Raw genomic sequence first — 5,417 nt, 5'->3', positions numbered from 1 at the left:
TGGAATTGTTTAGCTCTGTCTATCACATGCTGCATACGCTGTTTGGCATGCAAGGAGTGCTGTGTTATAGCATCACCAGGTTGACACCTCGTTTTGAGTTGCTGCTCCTGGCATGCCCTCTTGCACTCTTCATTGAACCAGGGTTGGTTCCCCCCCACCCCAGCTTGATGCTAATGGTAGAGTGCGGGATATGCTGGGCCATGAGGTTACAGATTATGGTTGAGTACAATTCTGCTGCTGCTGATGGCCCACAGCGCCTCATGGATGCCCTGTTTTGCATTTCTAGATCTGTTCAAAATCTATCCCATTTAGCATGGTTGTAGTGCCACACAGTATGATGGATGGTATCCTTAATGTGAAGACGGGACTTTGTCTCCACAAGGACTGTGCGGTAGTTACTGCTACCGATATTGTCATGGACAGATGCATCTGTGGCAGACAGATTCGTGAGGATGAGATCGAGTATATTTTTCCCTCTTGTTGGTTCCCTCATGACGTACCACAGACCCAGTCTCGCAGCTATGTCCTTCATGCCAGCTCGGTCAGTAGTGGTGCTACCGAGCCACACTTGGTGATGGACATTGAAGTATCCCACCCAGAGTACATTTTGCTCCCTTGCCACTGTCAATGCTTCCTCCAAGTGGTGTTCAACGTGGAGGAATACTGATTCATCAGCTGAGGGGGTGAGGGGAAGGCGTGGGTTGGTGTTGGTGGTAGATGATAATCAGCGAGAGGTTTCCCTGCCCGTGTTTTATCTGATGCCATGAGACTTCATGGGGTCCGGAGTCAATGTTCAGGACTCCCAGGGCAACTCCCTCTCGACTGTATACCACTGTGCCACCATATCTGCTGGTCTGTCCTGCCGGTGGGACAGGACATACCCAGGGATGGTAATGACGTTGTCTGGGACATTGTAAGGTATGACGGAGTGTGTATGATTATGTCAGGCTGTTGCATGACTAGCCTGTGGGACTAGCTCTCCCCACTTTGGCACAAACCCCAGATGTTAGTAAGGAGGACTTGCAGGGTCGACAGGACTGGGGTTGCTGTTGTTATTTCTGCTGTCTAGGTCGATATGGGGTGCTCCATCCGGTTTCATTCCTTTTTGACTTTGTAGTGGTTAGATACAAGTGAGCGACTTTTTAGGTTGATAAGGGTAACGTGTTGATGTGGTGTTCATGAATTTCAAAGGGCACTTCATATTGTGGCAGATAGCAGGCTTGTCAGCAAAGTTAAAGCCCATTGAATAAAAGGGACAGCGGCAGTATGGGTAGAAAGTTGGCTGAGTGACAGGCAACAGAGTAGTGGTGAATGGTTGGGTTTTCCTGAGTGCAGGAAGTTATAGAGTGGGGTTCCCCAGGGGTCAATATTAGGACCACTGATTTTTTGTTCTATATTAATGACCACGATCTGTTGCTTCAATTATCTGTACTTACATGCTAATAACTCAGATTTAGCAGCACTCCTGTAAAAGGATAAGGTATATCATTGAGTGAGGTGCTCTGTAGGTGGAGAGTGCCAATCTATACAGCTGATAGAAATAGCTAGGTTAGTCAGGGACTGATCGAGAAGTCAATCAGGGTATTTCCTTCTCAAGTATGTTAGCTTGCTTATGACTAGGACAAGCACTTAATTAGAAAAATTTCTGATGCTAACTTACATGAGCAAATAGACTTCACTGCAGAGGATGAACTAAAGGAGCAGTCACACCAATATATCACTAGATTTTGGTACGATATACCACCTTTACTCAAACATCTAACAGAGATAATGACATGTATTCATCAGTCTCTGAGACATTTTACACTTTGATTCAGAAGAATCAGGAAATAAGGAAAGAAATAGATCATGGTGGATATATTGGTCTGAGAATTGAGATCCATCCATGCATAAAAACTATTTCCCACGATTCAATTATAATCCATTTGGTGATTGTGCTATAATTGTTAACAATAACATGCCGTGCCAAAAGGGAGCAACAACAGCAAGAGTTCGATCTCTACTGCGTGGAGATAAAAACACCTCAGTATAAATGCCAGTGTCCCAAAGAGTCTGGGTACTCACTCACCTTAGGGTGGTCTGTAGGATATGGAATCTATAGAAAGAAGAACCAACGCTTATGGTTGAGACTTGTAGGCTATCCACCATGATATATTGATTTCTTAAGCTTGACTCAAAACCTGACCATCATGCTTTGAGATATTGGGAGAAGGGCTGGTGGGAAACAATTTACTTTGCTCAAGCTTGTTGGACGGTGGGATGTCTCATGAATTAATTTTCCCACATATGAGCCAAGCTGTGTTTTAAGGAACTGACAACGAAGTGTTATTATAAAGGCTACAAACCAGACCTTGAGGGTCTGGAAAGGCAGACCTGTGACAGTCAGTATTCCCAAGATTTGACAAGCACAACTAATTATTAACCAACAAATGAAGCACTCAGGCTTCACATTTGGAAAATTGTCCACTTAATCAACTTGAACCGAGTTTAGATGAAGAACATTGAAAGGCAAGGATCTGATCCCAACACAGAACATGCTGAGGGATTTAAAACTGTATAAAAGGCAATAACTTTTGAGTTTTTGTACTGCAGACAACAGAGCGAGAAGGAGATGCGATCTGATCAAACAGTGAAGACTACAGTCAATGTGAATTTGACCATTTACGGGTCATTTGTAGGCATAAGCTTTTGAGAAGTCCATATTTTTGTGTGTCGCTTGACTGAGTGTGTTTAAGGTATTGCATTGGAAAAGAGTAGTAAAGTATTTTAGTGTTTTACTGAAGCATTTGAGTGTGATCTCATTTATTTTTGTAATTCTCTGGTCAGAACGCTAAAACCTGTTCGGACTAAAGGAAAGTCTCACAGTGTGCAGGGCACGCAATCCAAGTTTGCAGATGAAACAAGTCTTGGAAGCATTATGTACGGTGAGGAAGCTAGTGATAGACTTCAAGCACATTCTGGTTGAATGAGTGGACAGGTGAAATTTAAGGTAGAAAATTTTGAAGTGATACATTTTCGTAAGAAGAATGGGGAGAGAGAATATAAATTACAGGGTATAATTCTCAAGTGGGTGTAGAAGCAGAGGAATCTGAGAGTATATATGTTCAAATTATTGATGGTGCAGGGCAGGTTGAGAACATGGAATATGGCATAATGGATTCTATGCTTTATAACTAGAAACATACAGAAAAAAAGGAAAGTAGTTATCCTGAACCTTTATAAACTAATTTGGCCTCAACTGGAGTGTTGTGACTTTGGGTACCACACTTTAGACAGGATGTGAAGGCATTAGGGAGGGTGCAGAAAAGATGTACGAGAATGGTTGCAGGAATGAGGGACTTCAGTTATGTAGATAGATTTGGAGAAGTAGTGTGTGTGTGAGGGAGAGAGGGAGAGAGAGAGAGACGAGCAAATCTGTGTGGAAATCACTAATGTGTGCAAGAACTGTAGAGTGGTGCTATTGGGACTGCAATTACACAAATATCGATTGGGATAATGTTAGCGCAAGGGAAATGAGGGAGGAATTTCTGAAATGTTTTCAGGAGAACTTCCTTGAACAGTATGTTCTTGCCTTAAATAGAAAGGAGGTATTGCTGGATCTTGTGCTGGGAAATGAGGTGGGCCAAGTGGACCAAGCGTCTGTGAGGGAGCACTTGGGTAAGAGTGATCATTATATCATAGGGGTTCGACTCATAATGCAGAAAAGAAAGAACAATATAATGTAGGATGGCTAGACTGTAAGTTTCAAGACAATGAGAAAGGATCTAGCTATAATAAAATGAAACCAAAGACAGACAGACAAACTAATGGAACAACGGGCTATCATTAAGGAAGAGATGCTTCAGGTCCAGGCTAGGTACATTACAACCAGGGCTAAAGGTAGGGGAACAAAAAAAAGTCTCCGTGGATGACAAGGAAGATAGAGATTATGATGAAAAAAAAGGAGGGTGTATGATGCATGTCAGATGAATTCTTCAAGTGAGAACCAGGCTAAATACATTAAGTTGAGGAGGGAGATGAAGAGAAAGATAAAACTGGCAAAGAGAGAATATGAGAAAAGAATGGCAGTTAACATAAAAGGGAGCTCAAAAATCTTCCACTGTCATATAAATAGGAAATTAGTGGTAAGAGGTAGGAGTGGGGCCTATTAGGGACAAAGAGAGCAATACATGCCTCGAGGCACAGGGCAAGGCTGGAATACTTTGATTAATTTGTATCAGTGTTTACGAAGGAAGAGGAGGCTGACAATATATTGGTAGAAGCAGAGACAGTAGAGGCAATGGATAGGGTAAAAATTCAGAATGAGGATGTACTGGAAAGGCCTATTTAAGCTTAGGGTAGATAAATCACCTGATCAAGTTGGCTTGCATCCCAGGTTGTGAAAGAAAGTTCGGTGGAGATAGTGGAAGAGCTTGCCATAATTTGCAATCTACCCTAGATGTGGTGAAAGTGCCAGAGGATTGGAGAATGGCAAATGTGTCACCCGTATGCAAGAAAGGGTATAAGAACAGTCCAAGCAACTACAGGCCAGTTAATTTAACAGCAGTGGTGGGTAAGGTTTTAGAAACAACAGTTGGGGAAAAAATTCAACAGGCACTTGGAGATGTTTAAGTTAATTGGGAATCGCCAGCAAGGATTTGCAAAAGGCATATGATGGTCCACTAATCTAACAGAGTTTGTAATGAAGTAACAGAGAATAGTTTGTTTAATTGTACAAGGGATTGTACAATGCATTACTGGCAAGGGCAGCATTTATTGTCGATCCTTAATTACACTTGAGAAGGTGGTGGTGAGCCACCTTCTTGAACGGCTGCAGTCCATGTTTTTTAGATACACTCACAGTGCTGTTAGAAAGGCAGTTCCAGAATTTTGACCCAGAGACAGTGAAGGAACAGCGATATAGTTGAAAGTTAGGATGGTGTGTGGCTTGGAGGGGAACTTATAGGTGGTGGCGTTTCCATGAATCTTCTGCCCTTTTCCTTCCAGGTGGTAGAGTTCCTGGGTTTGGAAGGTGCTGTTAAAGGAGCCTTTGTGCTTTGCTGCACTGCATCTTGTAGATGGCACACACTGCTACCAAAATGCATTGATGGTGGATGGAGTGAATGCTTGTGGATGGAGTGAGAATCAAATGGGCTGCTTTGTCCTGGATGGTATCGAGCTTCTTGTGTGTGGTTGGAGCTGTATCCATTCAGGGAACTGGAAAGCATCACACTCTTGACTTCTGCCTTGGAGATGGTGGACAGGCTTTGGCGAATCAGGAGGTGAGTTACTCGTCACAGGATTCCTAGCCTCTGACCTGCTCTTGTAGCCACGTTATTTATATGGCTACTCCAGTTCAGTTTCTGATCAATGGTAACCCCCAGGATTTTGATAGTGGGGGGGGGGGGGGGGGCGGGGGGTGGGGGTTCAGCGATCGT

The sequence above is a fragment of the Heterodontus francisci genome, chromosome 17 (genome assembly GCF_036365525.1).
Source record: "Heterodontus francisci isolate sHetFra1 chromosome 17, sHetFra1.hap1, whole genome shotgun sequence".
NCBI lineage: Eukaryota > Metazoa > Chordata > Chondrichthyes > Heterodontiformes > Heterodontidae > Heterodontus > Heterodontus francisci.
Note: the sequence above shows the minus strand (reverse complement) of the source record.